Here is a 20,922-nt window from a genome sequence, read left to right as displayed (position 1 = left end):
AGTCACCAATAAAACCAGATGCGGGTGTCCTTCCATCCTGGCTATCCGTCCTGAGAGCTGTGTCTCGGCTCAGAGAGAACACATTCCCTCTGAGTTTCATCTGCCAGGAACTCAGACCATTGGGTCTGGGCTCAGAGGTCACTGACCATTAGGCCAAGGACCCAAGATACAAGGTCAACAGCACCTTCCACTGACTGCGACTTTCCACTGAGTGTAATTGGGAGTCATCTCAATCTGACTCGTGTCCCCTCTGGGAAAGCAGCCCCTTTCTGGGGCCCCATTACCCATGATAACCCCTATCCTTCTCTAAATGGCAGATCTGCACCAAGAATGATTGGGGCCTTCAGTGGACACTGGGGATGCTTATGTAGAACTGCTCATTTGAGAGGTGCCTTAGAACACAATGGGTTACAATTCCCCGGGCCTCATGAGCAGCATTTTTTTTTTTTTATTGGAACTCTGATGTTTCTAGACGGAATTCCAACTCTTCAAAGAATTTTTGGCCAAGGCTAAACAAGGAACTTGCTGACTTAAAGTGTAAAAACAATCTGGGATAAAACTGGCTCCCTCAATAAACTCCCACCCTCCAGGACCCCTCTTCACCAAACCCTCCTTTCCACTCCTGCTTGGATCTGACCCCAGTCCCTCCACCCCCTCCCTCTTCCTTCCCCTCATCTGGATCCCTGGCCTTTTCCTAACAAGCCCCTTCACTCCAAATCATCGGTTTCCTTTACAAAGGCACCTCTTTTGAGAAGCACACATGTGTGTTGCACCAGAGTTTAAACCCTGTTCTCAGCACAATTAAGAGCTATTGTCCAAGATTTCCCCAAACCCTGACAAGACAGACACCTCTTTATTGAAAAATCCAGACTCTCCCAGGGGCCTATGATCCAGGCCTGCCAGATCTCTGCCAACGAATTCACATGTTGGTAGGAAGATCAAATCCTAAATTATCGATGAAAAAGGCAGAATAGACTAACCCAGAGTTAGACTTCAGGGACCCCAGCACGTATGCCGAACCAGCAGGCTTCAAGAGAGCCCAGAAAACAGGTCAGAATTTACTAACAGTGAATTCTGGGACCTTCCCTGTAAAAGTGATTAGAATCAAGATAATGAGAAGACAAGCCACAAATAGGGAGACAATATTTTCAAAAGTGATATCTGATATCGGACTGTTATCCAAAATAAACAAAGAACTCTTAAAACTCAACAAGAATATGCACAACCTGGTTTTAAAAATGGGCAAAAGACCTGAACAGACACCTCCCCAAAGAAGGTATACACATGGCAAGTAAGCATATGAGAAGATGCTCCACATCATATGTTATTAGGGAACTACAAATTAAAACAAGATGCACTACACACCTGTTAGAATGGCTAACATCCAAGACACTGACAACACCAAATGCTGGTGAGGCTGTGGAGCAACAGGAGCTCTCCTTCATTGCCAGTGGGAATGAAAAATGGCACAGCCACTTTGGAAGACAGTGTGGCAGCTCCATATAAAACGAAACATGCTTGTACTACACCCAAAAGAGATGAACACATGCCCACACAAAAACCTGCACACAGATGTTTATAGCAGCTTCATTCATAATTACCCAAACTTGGAAGCAACCAAGATGTCCTTCAGTAGGTGGACAGATAAACTGTGGTACATCCAGACAATGAAATATTCAGTGCTAAGAAGAAATGAGTGATCAAGTCCTGAAAGGACATGGAGGAACCTAAGATGCACATTGCTAAGTGAAAGAAGCCAAACCGAAAAGGTTATATGCTGTTTTAGTCTATCTATGTGACATTCTAGAACAGGCAAAACTGTGGATATAATAAAAAGATCAGGGGTTAGGATGGAGGGACCGATGAACAGGTAGAGCACGGAGGATTTCTAGGGCAGTGAATCGTGGTGGATACATGACATTATAGTGTTATATTTTGACATTTGTCAAAACCCACAGGATGTACACTACCAAACGTAAAACCTAATGTAAACTGTGGACATTGGGTGATACTGACATGTCAGTGGAGGTTCACTGATTTGATTTTATATTTTTTATTGATTTCAGAGAGAAAGGGAGAGGGAGAGAGAGATACAAACATCCGTGATGAGAGAGAATCATTGATCGGCTGCCTCCTGCACACACACCTCCACTAAGGACTGAGCCCACAACCCGGGCATGTGCCCTGATGGGGAATCAAACAGTGACCTCCTGGTTCATAGGTTGATGCTCAACCATTGAGCCACCACGGCTGGGCAGGTTCACTGATTTTAAAAATGTACCTTCTGGTGCAGGATGTTGACAATGGGGAGTGGGGGAGGGGTCCTGAGCTATATGAGTATTCTCTCAATTTCACTGTGGACCTAAAACTGCTCAAAATAAAGTCGATTAAAAAACTAAATAACAAAAAAATTGATTGAATCTTTAGTAGATATTTATTTATTTTTATTGTTGTTGATGATTATTTTCTCTGTATTTAAAAAAAAATCTATATTGTTGAAAGTATTACATATGTCCCTTTTTTCTCCCATTGACCCCTTATGCTTGCCGCTACCCTCCCCCTCCGGCCCCCACTCCAGGCCTCTACCACCCTATTGCTTGTCTATGGATTATGCATATATGCATACAAGTTCTGTGGACATTTTTGAAAATATGTTTTTATTGATATTTTTTAGAAAGAGAGGAAGGGAGAGAGATAGAAACATTGATGAGAGAGAAACATCAATTGGATCAGCTGCCTCCTGCATGGCCCCCACCGGGATCAAGCCTATAACCCAGGCCTGTGCCCTGACTGGGAATTGACCTCTTGGTACATGGGTCGATGCTCAACCACTGAGCCACACTGGCCAGGCAAAATTGATTGGCTCTTGATTCAGTCTTGTAAGCAGAGAAAAAATGAATCAAAAGGAGATTTTTAGGGACAGACTAGAGATTACCTTCCAAGAAAATGTAGGAGTCAGTCTCAAAGCTGTCCGCTCATCTACTTTCTGAGTGGGTTAAACCTAAAATCAGGTAACATCTGGTGGAATACATTGAAAGCACCTCGAAACAGAAACAGTATAAAACTCACAACAACCAGAAGACTTCACAGATAAAACAACTGGCGGTCCTAATTCTAATTGGTTCCCTATGGAAGAACACGCCTATAAATATGGTAAACAGAAGGGACTGGAAAACAAAAGACTGTGCTAACGCTACCCTGTCTTGTTAGGCGGACCCCCTTCCTGATACCTGATGCAGTTCCTCGAGGCAGGCCTCCTCCCAGGATCTGCCCTGAATTCCTGCCGCTTGGCTCAGCAGGCCTGATTGGAAACTGTGCCTCCTCTCGGAGGTCCCTGGGCCAACTGTTGCCTCAATCATGGCTGAGACAGGAGCTCCTACTTCGGAGCTGAACAAGCCCTGCCAACCCCGTGCCCCTGGGCCTCTCCAGTGGCCCCGCTGGTCCTGGGGAGCCATTCTGTTTTGCACCTGGGCTCTCAGGCACACTCTGCACACCAACCTCAGCCCCGCGTTAGTTGGCTGAAGGTCAGTATGGAAACAGGGTGGCCAAAACGGACATTAGAATTAAAGAGAGCTTAGAGGATCTAGTCTGCTGCTCAAAATACCATCTGGGTGTCATCTGGGAGCGTGTTACAGGTGGAATCGCAGGCTCAGCCCTGACCTCCTGGGTCAGGAAGTGCAGTTTAAGGAGGTTCCGGGTGTTTTGTGGGCACTTTAGAGTCAGAGAAGCCCTGGTCTCAAACCTTGCTGCTTGTCAGAGCTGCCTGGGGAGCTTTAAAAACAGACCAATAGAATCAGAGCCTCTAGGAGATGGGGGCGGGCACTGTTTACTTTTTTGTGTGTTTTTTAATTTAGCGTTTCTCAGGTGATTCAGATGAGTAACCAAGGTTGAGAACCACTGGCACCCCGACTTGTTTGTTTCAGAGAAGGGGAAACAGAAGCCCAGAGAGGGGAAGAGGACTCAAACCTGGGCTCCTGACGGGTGGCCCAGGCCTTCCCCTCTCCCCACCCCTCCCCCCGCCACCTGTGTCCCTTCTCATTACCAAGTGAGCCTCATGGGTCCCTCTTGAGTACTGAGACTTTCCAACACAGATTCCTGCAACGTTGCAGTTCTTTTAAACAACGTGCCTGTTATTTGAAATATTAGAAACTCTTTAATTACCCTTCCACAGGGGAGTGGCTCAGTAAGCTGTGGGAGAATACCATACTAGACAGGAATAAAAAAGAGTGGGGTGGGTCCGCACCTAGAAACAAAGCCTTTTCAGGGTATAATGTTGAGTGAAGAAACAAAGACGCCCAATGATGAGAGACCCTTAAAAAAAAAAAAAAAGAATGCCCCTGCTGGTTTGGCTCAGTAGATAGAGCGTTGGCCTGTGGACTGAAGGGTCCCAGGTTCGATTCCAGTCAAGGGCACATGCCCAGGTTGCGGGCTCCATCTTCAGTGGGAGGTGTGCAGGAGGCACCGATCTCTCTTGTCCATGTTTCTCTCTCTCTCCCTCTCCCTTCCTCTCTGAAATCAATAAAAATATTTTTAAAAAAAAGAATAAGAAAAAAACAACACACACACAAAAAACAACTAATAAAAGACTACATGTATTCTGTGGAAAGCTACATATATATGCGTGTGTGTGTGTGTGTGTGTGTGTGTGTGTGTGTGTGTGTGTGTAGGGGGTCACACACCTTACCATTACTTAAGGCTGATGGTCAAAGGGGTCATTAGTTTTATCATCAAAGTTTTATTTATCTTTTCACATGGAGAATGTATTTTAACACTGCTCAGTGTTAACTTGAAATCATTTTTAAGTGGGAAAACAATTGGGACCTTCTAGATGCTTTATTGATTAACTTAGATTGACACCCAAATTCTGCTTCTTGCCCTCTGAGTCCCTTGCATTTGGGAGCTTCAGTTTTTCCATTCCCTCTCTAAAATGGGGATAATAACCCCCCCCCCAATCTGCAGGGTTGAAGAAAGAATCAACAAAATGAAATGAGACACTTTGCCCCCACCCCCACCCCAAGCTGTGTAAATATCAGGTTAATGTCCTCTCCTTGGCTTCCATCCATGTCTCTCCCTGCCCAACCTCTATTTGTGCCTCCCCTGCTCCCATTTCTCTCCCTGGACTTGCCTTCCTCTCCTGCCCCAACTTTTTAGCACATGAAATTGGAGGACACAAGCGAGTCTTCCTGTTGTCTTGGCATTTAGGCAGAACCCCCAAAGGCCAAGAACCATTGTGCCAAATATGCTGCACCCTAAATCGGGGTGCTGGCCAACTTCTGCTGTTTTGACTAAGAGTCTGAGAAATCAATTGTGCCACCATCAGCTCCTCAGGAGACAGAAGAGGCACATGGCCAGCCTCTCTCTGAAGGGAAGTTATCTGTGGGCTGTGTAGGGCCCCTGTGTCTGCTGAAGGTAGGAGGTCTCATAGAATTTGACAGATGTCCCCGGGAGTTTGAGGAGCATAAGAAGTGGTCTCTGACCCCTGAAAAGCCTCCTTGTGAGAGGGTACCTTGGGAGGGCCTGACCTTCCATGGTATTGGAAAATCTCACTTTTCCTGTGTGTCTCCTTTATGCTCACACTACTGTCATGCAATACTTCTGACACCAGATGTGTGGGGTTCAAACAATTCTGCAACACCCGCTGGGTGTCCTACTGAGGCAGGCCAGTAAGCCAGGACAAGGGAGTAGAAAAATTGAGACAGACAGCTGAACAAACTGGCTGAGCCATTTACAGCCAGATACAGACCGTCTCACCCCAGAGATAACATCTAGGCCTCAGTCATATTTCAGCTCCAGGCCCAGAAAAACAGCAAAACCAGGTGGGTGATGCCAGGACCAGCTGCAATGACCAATGACTCCCTGCCCTGGCACTGAGCAGTCAGTGGAGCGTGACCCTGAAAGGACACATCTGGAAAACTAATATTTTGCTGAAACCCTCCCCTGAGAGCTCCCCTAAGATTCCTACCTGCAAGAGAGAGATAAAAATCCCCAAGACAAAGGACCCTGTGCACGCTCCCTCTCGGAAGTATGCCTGCGCCTTCCCTTTCCTTTTTTTGCCCCACACGCACCCATCTCCTAAACTGTAAGGGGCCCCATGAGACTTGCAACCAGGGGAGCAATGGGCAGCAGCAGCTCATCCCAGGCTCACCCCCTGAACCTGTCCCTAAGACCTCCTTTCCTTTGACATCTCAGTGAACTAAAGCAGCCTCACCTTGGCTCATTTCTTTCCCAAACAATACTGGAACCAAAGCAGCCATGTCTAGGTCTCTCCTGTTGCTTCTTCTATGCTAAGCCCTTACTTGTTTCACTATCCCCAGTTGTCATACTCATGCCCTCAAAGGCACCTGGACTGGGATTGTGAAATCTTTCCTGCGCGAAGTCAAGAGCTTACACACGACCGGCCCTAGGCAGACCCACCCAGGGCTATGCACCCTGTCCAGTAACACTACAATTCAACTCAGTTCTGACGAGGTCTACCTAGAGATAGAGTCCAGTCCCCTAGGTCAGTGATGGGCAACCTTTTGAGCTTGGTGTGTCAAACTTCGCCAAAAAACTGAGCATAACTCGGGTAGTGTGTCACTTTGAGGAAAAAACATTATTTTGCAAATGTTTCATCCTCGGCATGTGGCCGCTGAGGCGGCCGCATGTCATCAGAAATGGCTATGCGTGTCAGTGCTGACACACATGTCATAGGTTCGCCATCACTGCCCTAGGTTAACAGCTCAGTCCCACAAGACTGCCCCCCTCCCATACACACAGACTTTAGACACCAATTGCAAGTCCAGGTTGTCACTTGTGCTTCTGACCAATCGGCTATAAGTCAGAGTCTCATGACTCCATCCTGGTTTGATTAATTTGCTAACGTGGCCCACAGAACTCAAGAAAACAGCTCACTTACTCCTTACAGTTAATTACAAAGTATATGGCGCAGCAGCAGCCAGATGGAAGAGATGTGTAGGGCAAGGCATGAGGGAAGGGACACAGAGCTTTCATCCTTTTTCCAGGCGCACTGCTCTCCCACCATGTGTTAACCATCCCAGCTTCCGAAGCCCATCCTTTGGGGTTTTATGGAGGCTGTATTACACAGGCATGCTTGAGCGAACCATTGGCCATTGGTGACTGAACTCCATCTCCAGCCAGATGTGAAGGGGGTGAGACAGGAATGGGGTCTCAGGTGGAAAGTTCCAACCCTCTGATCATGTGCAGAGGGTTGGCAACCTCAGGTGCAGCCTTTGGAGACTTAAGGGCTTTTCAAAATCCACCTCATTAACATAACAAAAGGCAACATGACCCTTCCTATCGCTTAGAAATTGCAAGGATTTGAAGAACACCGTGCCTGGAACCTGGACAAAGACCAAATATACATTTTTTTTTTAGAAATCAAATATCACACAGGATTTGGTGGAGCAGGGATGGGGCAGGGGGCAGATACAGACCCCTGAAGAGGATGCTGAAGAACCAAGTGAGGACTGGTGGAGCCAGAGGGATCCGCGAGGCTGGAGGCCCAGCCTGAGTCAGAGAACCCAGTCAAAGAACCTCAGGGATCCGAGAGGCTCCAGCCGGATCCCAACCACCCATCAGAGAATCTAGCTTTGCAGTCTGCCTACCTGAGGGCACAATGCCACACACGGATGTGAAAAGCCAAGCTCTCCCTCCCCTTTCTTGCCCAAGCTTTCCACCCATGTCAGCCTAGCTCTCCCCGAATGGGAAAGGCAGGTGGAGAGAGAAGAGAATGGGCTATTTTCCTCTGATCCCACCGCTTCCCCAGCCTGAGTGGGGGACACCTGTTCAGTGGCACAGAGCTTCAATAGCCTATGGAGCGAGATATTTTATTCCACGAGAGGGGCCAGAAAAGGACGCGCTGTCTGCAGGGAAGAATGGATCCAAAGAAAGGTCTGCGGGGGCCAAGAGAGAACAAAGGTGCTTTCCGCTCGGGCCCTGTGTCCAGGACGTTCAGCAAAGCGGCCGCTGGGTTCGACCGCTTCCTTGGGTTGGCAGCCATGCTGTGCTTCCAGGCACGCAGCGCCTCCTCGGGGTCAAGCCTGGGGCTTCCCTTCCTCGTTTGGTTTCAGGCTGCAGCCCGGCTTCCTGATCTGCAATTTTTCCTGCCCCATTTGAAGATTTCAAAACTCAGGTGTCATGAAAGCTCTTCACCAGTGCCTTCCCTGCGAGCCGTACCAGACCCTGTGAGCCGTGAGGGCCGCACTAGGAGGAGCCCAGCCAGCCGAGGGCCCCTACCAGGGCAGCACCTGCTAACATGCTGCTTCCCCGGTGGGGGCTCGGAGAGACCCTGCCCTAGCCATGCTGAGCACAGCCCCAAGGGGGGCAATCACTCCCCTAGCCACTCACAGCTTCTGCAGGTAAGACCCCACCTGCTGGAAGGCTCCAAGGCTCCCTGTAATTGCCCCGGTAAGCAGGGGTCTTGACCCAGCATGTGACCGAGTCTCCAATGTGTAACAATGACTTAAAGAGAACATAAGGGCCATCCACCGAGTGATAACATCTCAAACTGGACTCTCCCGCCTCCTTTCTCATATTGCCAGGAAACAAAGCAATCCCGCCCCCCCTGCCCCCCCCTCCCAATTCAAGGCCAAGTCCCTTGTCATTCTCTCTCTCTCTCTTTTTTTTTTAAATATATTTTATTGATTTTTTACAGAGAGGAAGGGAGAGGGATAGAAAGCTAGAAACATCGATGAGAGAGAAACGTCGATCAGCTGCCTCCTGCACACCCCCTACTGGGGATGTGCCTGCAGCCAAGGTACATGCCCTTGACCGGAATCGAACCTGGGACCCTTCAGTCCGCAGGCCAACGCTCTATCCACTGAGCCAAACCGGTTTTGGCAACCTTGTCATTCTCTTTTATCTTTCCCTGTGACCATCACCCCCAGGCCCTCTTGGCCCCCAGGTGCTCACACCTGACCCAGCACAGGGGCAGCACACATTGGCCCCAGAGCTTGGTGAGCAGAAGCCAGGAGCGTCATCCCTGAGAGAGGCCTAAGCACTGACACATACTTCCTGAGCTGCTCTTGGGTGCCAGCTGAGGTCCCTGACCTCATGGCACGTATATCCCAGGCAGGCAGAGAGAGAAGCATTAATTGGTTTCACAAATGAATGTAAAATGACAGTATGGAAACATGCGGCCAGGGGGGCCTCTCCCGGGCTCATTTCAAGGCTCTGAAATCAGCGGAAGTACGTGAAGGGAGAGGCCAAGGTGGCCGCAATGCAGAGTGAAGGGCGGCTGAGGCGGGAGAGGTAGGCAGAGGCCATTCAAGGCCTTGCTGACATCGGGGCCTTTATGCTAAGAGAAACAAGAAGCCAAAAAAGGGTCTTAAGAGGGGAAGTGATAGGACCTGCTTACTGTTTTAAAAAGATGACTCGTGGCTGTGTGGTGGGGAATGGCTGGTGGAGAGACAAGGAAGGAAGCTGGGAGCCCCGTCAGGAGATGAGGAGGCTTAAGGCAGGCCGGCGTGGTGGAGATGGAGAGAAGTGGAAAAGAGATGTGTAGGAAGATGGCCTCTGTGTGAGAGGGGAGGCAGGAAGATGCCTTGGTGACTGGTCTGTGCACAGGCAGGGCAGCAGTTCGTGTGCTGAGGAGGGACCCCTGGGCAGGGTTGAGGTTTTCTTGGGAGAATGTTGAGGGAAGTCAGACATTCAGGTTTGGAGATATTGAGCAGGAGGTGCCTTTAGGACAGGTGCTCGAGAGATGCCAGAGAGAGAAGGCAGCTATCCATTCAAGAGAGAATTCTGAGCCTGAGATGCGCGGGAGTCAGATGTGGCCTTTCCAGCGGTGGTCGGCGAGTCTGCCTGGGGAGGGAGGGCAGAGGGTGGAAAGAGGAAAAGCCAGTGGCTGCAGGTTTGTGTCATGGAGAGAAGAGCATTTGCAAACTGAGGGTGCTACTGAGAAGTTGAGGATCTGAGGCCTGGAAAACTGGGTTTTAGCAAAGGGGGGGCGGTCATTGCTGATCTTAGTGGTGTGTCTCAGCCTGGGCTCAGCTCCGTGCCCCTGGGCGCCTGTGCCCGCCTGGGACTTCTGCTTGCCCCTCCGTGGAGAAGGAGGGTGGGATCACCATGAAGGTCCCTCCCAGTTGAGCATCATTTCAGAGAACCATCATGGAGGAGGCAGGCTTTAGCAACTCCCTGGCCTTCCTCCTGTGCTCATCTCACCACATCCTCTGAGTATGTCTTGGGATCACACTCCTAGACTGGGTGGAAGGGAATTCTCACGCATTCAACCTTCTTTTTTTTTTTTTTTTTTTTTTTAATATTATTGATTTTTTACAGAGAGGAAGGGAGAGGGACAGAGAGTTAGAAACATCGATGAGAGAGAAACATCGATCAGCTGCCTCCTGCACACCCCCTACTGGGGATGTGCCCGCAACCAAGGTACATGCCCTTGACCGGAATCGAACCCGGGACCCTTCAGTCTGCAGGCCGACGCTCTATCCACTGAGCCAAACCGGTTTCGGCTCATTCAACCTTCTGTTAGCCAATTGTAGGTGTTAATGTGGGCGACAGAAAAGAAATAAGATACGATCCCTACCATCAAAGGCCTTATCATCTCTTTGGGGAGATAAGATGAACATACTTGAAAAACAAAATCTAGAGAGACTGTAAGTAAAGGAAAGCCACCGAAGGGTAAGCCCCTGAGGAAAGCTGCTTGGGATAGGCAAACCTTGAGCCAGGTCTAAAAACAGTGATTGGAGGAGCTTGATCAGAGGCGCCAGGTCAGCCATGAGCTGACAGATAAAGGGGTTGGCCTGCACGTCTGGCCGTGGAGTGGGCATGGCTGCTTCAGTCTGGGTCCAGGGCACAGACCCCAGCCCAACGCATAGCAAGTGCCACAGGCCCAATGGCACAGGGGACAAGCAAAAGCAGGCGTCACCCTGTAGGAACCCGTTCCCTGACCAAGACACAGACTCACAGCACAGCACAGCCAGGCTGGGTCTGTGGGAAACATCTGAGCACGGCAGTGTGGTGGCCCTCACCAGACCTGTCCCTCCTTCGTCCCCCCCAACCAAGTCAACAGAGGGTCATGTCTCACCTTGTCCATTCACAAGCTCCTTTCCTCCTCTCGCTCTCCACCCCGGGTGGTGGGTGCCGCTGGGATCTTCCCTGAGGTCTGCCCGCTGCACCTTCAGCCTAGGACAAGCGTCTCTAGGTGGCTCATATCTAAGAAACTCCACTGCCCACACGAGGGAGGCAACTCCTCCCCTTTTCCTCCTGCCTCCAGCCCATCTCTCCAGCATGTCCTCCTTCCCCACCCCCTGGGTTTGCTCTTCCCTCTTCTTTCATCACTTCTTCTTTTCATCACTGGGCCTCTTCCCTCCACCTGGGAGCGGTGTGGCCTCTGGAAGGGGCACAAGGCCCTGGCCCTTGAGGCCTTTCACCACAGGCCCAAAGCCTTCCTTCTGGCCTCCCCCTAAGACTCCCTTTGAGCTAACCACACTCTTCTGGAACCACACTGCCTTCCCATCCTTGCTCAGGCTGGACCCTCAGCCCCCAGTGCCTTCCTGTTGTTTTCATCTGACACGTTCCTTCCCAGAAGCATCTCAAACCCCATCTGTCTCATGTGGCCGCCAAGCCAAATGCATGAGTATGCCCTTCGGAGTCTGACATCTGACCGTAACCTGGCAGCTGTGTGTCCCTGGGCAAGTTACTTCATGTCTTCTGAGCCTGTTTCCCAATCTATAAAAGAAAGGGGTGATCCATACCTTCGGGAGGTGAGGATTAAATGAAATTAGGTGTAAGCAGTACTCGGCCTGGCACCTGGGTCCTGGCAGCGACTCAGGAATGCTTGCTACGGGAGCCTGTCTCCAGCCCCTCCCACCGGCGGTGATCTCGCCCTCCTCTGAAGCTCTAGAACACTTCTGGTCTCTGTCAGCACAAACTGGCCACCTCTTCTGGGCTGCAGACTCCTCTGATGCAGGAGCTCCTTTTGTGGTCCTTTGGGTATTACAGGAAAGGTATTTGTTGAATGGAAATAGAAATTGTTGACAGATCTGTAAGGACCCATCCTGGGGAGAACAAACACCTCCCTGAGCCTGGAGATGCCCCCGGGCCAACAGAAGCCAGCAGCTGCTTTCTGACGCCACCAGCTCACCATCTGGTCGCACACCTCATCTCAGTGCATCAGACCACTTTAGCCACTTCCCGGTTCCTCCTGTCTGTCCAGCACAATGATGCTGGGCAGGAACTGGCCTGGCTGAGCAGCAATGACCCCCAACAACGGCCAAAGAAGCAGCTGTGCCCCGATGGATCCTGCCTCACCAGCTTGGCCACTCAACATGGCCTCATCTCTTTGCACTGAGCCCATGGAATGCCACACTCAGGGAGTTCCTTCCCCAAGTCCCAGTGTTCTTTCCATCCAGTTGACCTCAGATGCAGGCACCTCCGCCCATTAGAGATGTCAGCACTGATGGTCCCCAATGAGCAGGTGGCAAGCTCCGGAGGAAGTTCAGGGCCAACAAAAAACGCACAGTCAAGCTCTGCTGACTAAGGAATATGTAAGGAGGACGAGCCTACACTATCCTGTCACACCCTTCCGCACCCCAGGACAGTAAGTGTCTATTTACAGATGCCCATACAACTCAACGCAAAGAGAATGCGTCCAGGGTGGTGAAGACGCGTCTCCCCTTACTCTGGGGTGGGAGACCAAAATCATTTGGGCGAATTAGAGATCTGTCAGCAATTAGGGGGTCATTCAGCAGAGAGAGCGGGCGAGCTCCTCCAAGGGACTGGGTTTTACTAGTAAGGTGAGTGGGGGATGAGTTCATCATCAGGCCAGCAGCCTCCCCGGCCTGGAGAATTCTCTAGAACCCCAAGATAAATTTTAATCTGTGCCCCTGAAAAACCACTTTGCCATTTCCCCTACCCTTCTTGGTGTTCCTCCTCCAACCAGGCTTGGTGACACCCTATATCTTCTCCTATAACAGCACTTATCCCCAGTCTTTGGCTGACCACAGGGCTGTCTCAATGCAGGCACAGAGCTCCTTGAGGCATCTGTCTCTCTATAGCCCCAATTGCCAGTACATAATGGCACATAGTAGCTGCTCAAGAAAAAATGTGAATAGAATGAAGCCATGAACTAAAAGGTAGATCAAGACCTAAAACTTAAACTCCTCCCATTGGAGTAAGGAAGCAATACAATAAAGGCTCCTTTTTCTATCAGAGAGTTTCCGTTCTGTCTATCTTCCAGGCTCCAAACCTCCACCATCTGATTCCCTCTTCTTGCCTTTCACACCACAGAGCCCTTTCTGAGGACCCCGGTGCCAGGGACTATTTTCCTCTCCGAACCCCCAAGCTCTGGCTGCTTGGTCCCTTCACCTGGTATGTGATTTGTCTTGTTTTGGCTCCTAATTATTTTTGAGCTTGATTCCCTCTTCCTGGAAGCGGCACAGGGCGTGGCTCAAAGTCAGCATTTTGTAAATTAGTAAAATGCCTGAGTGAACTGCTGAGTGGCTTCACATCCTAGGGATAGTCCCCATGATGACGCAGCTCCACACACATCTGGGAGCCCCGTGAACCTTTCGTGTCTTCTCCGGGGCACACTTGCTATGGCATGTGGCACATGTGGGTGTGTCCTAGACACGCCCTTCAGTGTGCAGAGGACACCCTGGCCCCTCCCATCCCCCCACCTTCTGGGTGCCTTCTGCTCCCACTCCAGTACAAGCGTTTCTTTCTCATCCCTGGCGTCGAAAGACCTCAGGGCTCCGGAGTGGGAGCCGCTGTCACCCCAGCTTGGGTCCTGACTTGCTGAGCGGTCCGGCTCTCTCTGCTTCGGCTCTCTGTGCCTACCTCTTTTTCTTCTTCCTCCCCTGATTGTCACCACGAAGCACAGGTCTCAGCCTGGCATATAGCAGGTGTTCTCTATGATCCTCTTTGCTTTCCCTCATGGTTGCACAATAGCTGCCACATCTCCAAGCGTCCTACTTGTACACAACGATATCCAAAGACAGGAAGAAACAGCAGCTTTCTGTGTGTATCTTTCTGCTCTTGTCAGAGGAGATCTTTCCCAGAGGTCTCCAGCCAACTCCTCCTCAGGTCTACGAGGTAGAACTGGGTCACCTCCTCACCACTCCTAAACCAAGCATTGGCAAAGGAGAGGGGATTACCGTGAGTGGCCTAAACCAAGCATGACTCACCTCCTACGGCTGGTACCACCTTCCTTGAGCATATTATTGATCAGTATCTAAACGAAATTGGGATTCTACTCCCCAGGTAGAGAGGAGGAATGGCTGCTGGCGAGGCAGCCAGCCATCCACACCAAGAGCTCAGGCCAGAGCAGGCTTCATCCAGCTGGAAGAACAGTAAGCCCTGCTCAGTGGAGTGCCAGGCAATTCATTTTATGTGAAAGATGCATTTTGAAAACCTGCACATTTTAAAGCTCACGTCAATGAAAACCAGTCCCGACAAAGCATGGTAGTAGTTTCTGTTTACTAGCTAAACACAGTTTACAATTCAATTGGCCTGCTGGGTTTCAACTGAGCAATTTGTGAAGAATTTTTAAAACTTTTGGGGAGCCCTGGCTGGTTTTGCTCAGTGGATAGAGAGTCGGCCTGTGGACTGAAGGGTCTCAGGTTCAATTCCGGTCAAGGGCACATGCCCGGGATGTGGGCTTGATCCCCAGTAGGGGGCGTGCAGGAGGCAGCCGATCAATGACTCTCTAAAATCAATAAAAATATATTTTTTTAAAACTTTTTGAGATTTGCATTATTTCATGGAGGCTTTACTAACATTTTAATTAATATTTATTTTATTAAAATTTTTTTATTGATTTTTAGAGAGGAAGGGAGAGAGAGATAGAAACATCAATGATAAGAATCATTGATTGGCTGCCTCCTGCATGCCCCACACTGAGGACTGAGCCCACAACCCGGGCATGTGCCCTGACTGGGAATCGAACCACAACCTCTGGGTTCACAGGTCAATGCTCAACCACTGAGCCACACCGTCTAGGCTATTAATATTTTAAAATAAAATATCTTTAAAGTTCTATTAATATGTTATGCAAATTTTCTACTTTGTTAAAATACGATACTATCTCTAAGATGAGTTGCTCAGGCCAGCTGTGAAGTATGTGAGGCGGGGAGGTGAGGGGCAGTTATGGTTTGTTTTCCCAAGGCACTGGGAGGATTATCTGGACTAGAGGGGCCAGCGACCCAATGGCAAGACTTCAGGCAAATTACTCCCTGCCTCAGTTTACCTGATTTGACCAGCTAGCTGGCTGAAAGGCCCCTCTCTTGCTCTAAAAGTCTATGATTCTGTGGATCCATAATGCATCTAAAATGTTATGATTAGCATAAACATTGCATGTTTTCTATCCGAAAGCACACAAAGCATTTTTAGGTTCACTGTTTGCAAAGAGATTAAGCAAACAGTCATTGGGAAGGAGAGTTTGAAGTCAGGAAGAAGCCAGAGGCCAAGCAAAGCCCGCTGTTCTCCTCCTCGATCAAACAGGGATGTTCCTGCCCCTGGAGAAGGGAGTGGCGGGGCGGGGGGCGGGCGGGGGGGGGGGGACGGGGGAGACTGGATTCCATTCAAAGCCCTCCTCCACACGGTGCTGCAGCCTCCAGGGCTCTCTCCTGCCCGCCCAGAAAGCATGAGCGTGAGACTCGGGCAGCCAGGCTCCCTCTGGCTGCTCAGAAAGCAGCCGTCTTCCTGAACTTGGCCCTGGCAGCAGCGACTTGAGAACTGTTTGGAGGCTGGAGTAGAAGGTTGGTGGGCAGTGACCAGGCTCCACCCAGCTGCAGCCCCCAGAACAGAGGTCCCAAAGCTGGGCTGAGGGTCACAGGGGTTTGGTACAGCCTGGGCGCTGTGGCTTCACACCATGTTTTGAAACATTTTTGAATTAGTTGGTATCTTCAAATGAGATAATTCTATCTATAAAACTTCGTATTCTTGGCTTCTTTTGGAAAGTGGATGATCTTAAAACCTGAGGACCCACATTCCTGCGTGGTAGTAACTGGCTTGAGCTGAGTGACTGCTTCCTCCCTTGCATGGAGCACGTGCCGCCCAAGTTCACCACGGCCCCACCACTCCCCCGGTCTCCCTGCAGCTGCCTGCACTGAGATAGCCGGTGCAGCCGCTGGGCGTCGAGCTCCTCCTGGGTGGGCTTCCACGCTTCTGCAGCCCGATTCCTTCCAGGATGCCAGCTCGTTAATTTCCCAGCATCCCTCCCACGCCTCCTTTATTTGGGCTTGCAGTCCTCTCTCTGCTCTGATGTTAGTTATTAATGATCTCGGGCAGCATTATTAGCCACCAAGCACTCAGGTCACGGGAGGTGAGAGTCTCTGTTTGCACCCCTGGTGCCCGCATGAGGAGTCCAGTGTCCTATTCTGTAGGTTGACCTTTTTGGAGAAGCATTAACCTGTTAGAGACGCGCCTGCCTCAGGAGCGTGAGTGGGGTGTGAAGGGGCAGGAAAACACACTATGCCAGGAAGGATTGATGGATCTGGGGATGGTTAGCAGAGAAAAGAGAAGGACCAGGCAATGTGATCCCTTCCTTTAAACATATGAAGGGCAGTCGTGTGAGAAATGAGTTGCTACTGGTAATAGCACTACTATTAGTAACCACTACTACTAACACTAGTGAGAAATCTTTATCTACTGCTTACCATGGTGACTAAAGTTGATAACTATAGTATTGTATAATTGAAATTTTCTAAGAGAGGAGAACTTAAATGTTCTCACTCTTCCCCCCCCCAGCCCCCCGCCCCATCCCAAAAAGATAAATATGTGAGATGATGGACGTACTACTTAACTTGATGGGGGAAATCCTTTCATAATGTATACATATATCAAATCATCATATTGTATACTTTATTCTTTAAAATGTATTTTTATTGAATTCAGAGAGGAAGGGAGAGGGAGAAAGAGAGAGAAACATCAATGATGAGAAAGAATCATTGATTGGCTGCCTCCTGCATGCCCCCGACTGGGGATTGAACCCACAACCTGGGCACATGCCCTGACTGGAAATTGAACTGTGACCTCCTGGTTCTTGGACCAACACTCAACCACTGAGCCACGCCAGCCAGGCTATACTGTACACTTTAGATATCAACAATTTTGGCTCAGTGGTTGAGCATCTACCTTAATAAAGCTGAAAAAAAGAAAAACAATAAAGGCCCAAACCAATAGACCAACATCTCTAAAGTACTAAAAGTCAAAACTTTCAACCTAGAATTCTATATCCAGCAAAAATATCCTTCACCAAAGCATGCTTTTCCCATAAATTTGGTTAGCTCAGTGATGGAAACCAACTTCATAGTCCCCCAGGCACAAATCTGGGTATCAGTGCCTTTTCTCACTTCCGAGCATGTGCTCTCGACTCTTCCTTCAAATCACGTATATTCAGAATCTGACTATTCTTTCTACCTTCATTTGTCTTTCTGGTCTAAGCCACTATCATCTCTTGCCTGGATTACTGCAATATCCTGCTATTCAACCTCTGTATTTCTACCCTTGCTACCCTACCATCAATGAGAGGACACAGCAGCCAAAGGGATCCTTTTTAAACCTATGTCAGTTCTTTTACTCTTCTGCTCAACACTCCCCACTGGCTTCCCACCTCACCAAGAAACTAAAGAGAGCCCTTACGACAGTCTACAAGGGCCTCATGTGATGGAGCCCCTCCCATGCCTCTGCTCTTTCTCCCTCTCTCTCTTGCTCACTCTAATCTGGCCATCTTGGCTTTCTTGCTGTTCCTAAAACACATGAGCATGTTCCTGCATCAGGGACTTTGCTCTAGACCCAATAATCTCTGACATCTATAGGGCTCACTCCCTCAGTTCTCTACCTAAGTGATGCCTTATCAGTGAGATCTTTCCTAGCCATCCTAAATAAACTAGCAATGCAACACACATTCTCTTCCTCCCTTATCTTGCTTAGTTTCTTCATAACACTTATTGCCTTCAGATTCAATTAAATATTTGTTGGATGAGTGAATGAACAGAAAAACACCTATGATGCAAGGCTGAAGCTCAGATAAAGGTCTGTGAGAGCTCAAAGGAATACATCTATTATTTATGGAGCATCCTCCATGTTCTAGCACTGTTGGTTATATCATTTAATCTTCATTATCAGCCTGTTAAATAATTCATTGCCATTGATTTACAGAGAGATGTTGAGACTCAAAGAGGTTAAGCGTTTGCATTGTAAATTGTGGCGAATTCAAATCTAGGTCTTTTATAATTTCGCCTATGTACCCATTGCATCACACAGCAATGAAGCCCTGCCTGGCTAGGTGAGAAAAGAGGGAGTAAGTATCTGTAAGGCTTTCTGGAGGAGGTGGCACTTTAGTTCCTGTGAGATAATAGGAAAAAAAGAATCATATTGGTCTCTGCCCCTGGTTCCTGGCACAGAGCTCCTAAAAAATAACCCTTGCAATTTATAAATGAAGCATCTTTTGTTCTAATATTTGGTCTTTGACCCCCGTTCCTGACACAGAGTTCCTAAATCCCTGGGATTTCCTGGGTGACAGCAGTGCCTTTTGTTCTGATGAGGTGACTCTGGTGGGTTCCTGGATGGGTGCTGGTCACCAGAAAGATAAAGCCATGATTAGAAGCTTGGAACTTTCAGAACAACCTCCCACCCTCCAGAGGGGGCTGGGGCTGGGGATGGGATTAATGATCCATCATACCTATGTGATTAGGCCTGCATAAAATCCCCAAAATATGGGGTTTGAAGAGCTTCCAGGTTAGTGGAGGTGTTTGGAGAGGACATGGACACTCCTCACCCCTTCCCACATACCTTGTCCTACCCATCTCTTTCATCTGGCTGTTCTTGAGTTATATCCTTTTGTGATAAACTGGTCAGCAGTAAGTAAATTGACCCGGCCGGCATGGCTCAGTGGTTGAGCATCAACCTATGAACCAGGAGGTCACCGTTCGATTACCGGTCAGGGCACATGCCTGGGTTGTGGGCTCAGTCCCCAGTAGGGGGTGTGCAGGAGGCAGCCAATCAATGATTCTCTCTCATCATTGATGTTTCTATCTTTCTCTCCCTCTCTCTTCCTCTCTAAAAAACAAACAAACAAACAAAACAAAACTAAGAAAAAGAACAGCAAGTAAATTGTTTTCCTGAGTTCTGTGAGCTGCTCTAGCAAATTAATCAAACCCAAGGAGGGGGTCATGGGAACCTCTGATTTATAGCCAATTGGTCCGCAGCACAAGTGACAAGCTAGACTTGCAATTGGTACCTGAAGTGGGGGAGAGGGACATTGTGGGACTGAGCCTTAACCTATGGAATCTGACACTACCTCCGGGAAGACAGCGTCAGAATTGAGTTGACTTGTAGGATACCCAGCTGTTGTCGCAGAATTGCTTGGCAGGGAGATAGGAGGTGGGGAATCCCCATCCATCTGGTTGTGAGTGTGACAGCCATGTGAGGGCAGAGGAGACACGCAGGAGATGGGTTTTCCCTGACACAGCTCTCCAGGGATGCGATATAGGCAGGAGGTTAGCATCGCTATGAAGTATAAAGTTGCCAAAAGGAGAGAGACATTCCAAGACATACTTAGAGGTGAGGTGATACCAATGGCAACCTTTGCTCATTCACCATTCTGCCTGAACTTTCCAACAATTAGCGCTGTCCCCAAATGGAGCCAATGACCTAGGAGGCAATAAGGATGATAGTGCTAACGATTCCTTATCTGTGTAGAGTGCTTTCGAGCTTACGACGTACTTTCACATGCCACCTCCCTGATCCTGTGATGGCTCGGTCACCTGTGACTAGGATGGGCCGAGTATTATTCCCCCATGTTATCGATGAGGAGGCTGAGGCTTAGCTATTAAGCACTAACACAGGTCTTGCCACTCGAGGTTCAATTTTCTTTCGAAGTAGTGAAATCTCCGTCCTTGAAGTGTTGGGTGGGAGTCTCCTCATGTCAGATTGTTGTAGAAGGCGGTTGTGTGGACAGCCAGGAAGAAACAAAATGGGCTCTGTGGACTTTATGGTCCTGGATCAATCGATTCTTTAAACAGTTTTTATGATAATAAAATATGTATAACATAAAATTTACAATTTTAACCATTTTTAAGTGTACGGTTCAGTGGCATTAAGTACCACTTCACATGTTGTACAACTATTGCCACCATCCATTTCCAGAACTTTTTCATCTTCACAAACTGAAGCTCTTTCCCCATTAAATACTAACTCCCCAACCGCCTCCCCCGGCCCCTGGCAATCACCATTCTACGTTTGTCTTATAACTTCCACTATTCCAGGTACCTCATAGATGTGGAGTCGTACAATAATTGTCCTTTCGTGACTGGCTTATTTCACTTGGCAAAAGGTTTGCAAGGTTTGTCCATTTTGTAGCAAGTACCAGAATTCCATTCCTTTTTAAGGCTGAGTAATATTCCACTGCGTGAACATACCACATTTTGTGTTTTCATTCACTGTTTCTGCCTCCTTCCACAGACATATTTTTCCCTCTAGGCTGCTAGTTCCAAGAGCAATGCACCAGCTCTCTCCTTACCCCGGGAAAGCCTTCCGCATGTAAATGGGGCTATTTGCACCTGGAAGTACCTACTTGGGATCAGATCCCATCTTGAGGGCCAGAATTCCTGAAAGTTTCTAGAAGACAGTACTGTGTGAACATCTCTTTCCTTGAACAGAAATGGCAAAAAGCTCCAAGTTCTCTCCTTTCCCCAAACCATGTAGCTCAGCTCCCCAGGCTGCCTACAGAGAGCGGTGGTCCATGGGGAAGAGCCACGGTTTCTACCTTGGACCCTCCCAGAATCTCCCAAGAATTCCGGGTCCTGCACAGTCATTGCAGCTAGAAGTTGGCCAGAACAGGGAGGTGTAGCCACCTGTTGGGCACTGGGGGTAATGCAGCTTTGGGGTCCAGGGAGGCCACATCTTTCCCAGCTAGGCCCATGGCAAGCACCAGCCATATCCCTGCTCCACCCCATCACCGGGGAA

Source organism: Eptesicus fuscus, chromosome 16 (assembly GCF_027574615.1).
Source record: "Eptesicus fuscus isolate TK198812 chromosome 16, DD_ASM_mEF_20220401, whole genome shotgun sequence".
NCBI lineage: Eukaryota > Metazoa > Chordata > Mammalia > Chiroptera > Vespertilionidae > Eptesicus > Eptesicus fuscus.
The sequence above is the reverse complement of the archived record's forward strand: the minus strand, read 5'-3'. Positions refer to the sequence as shown.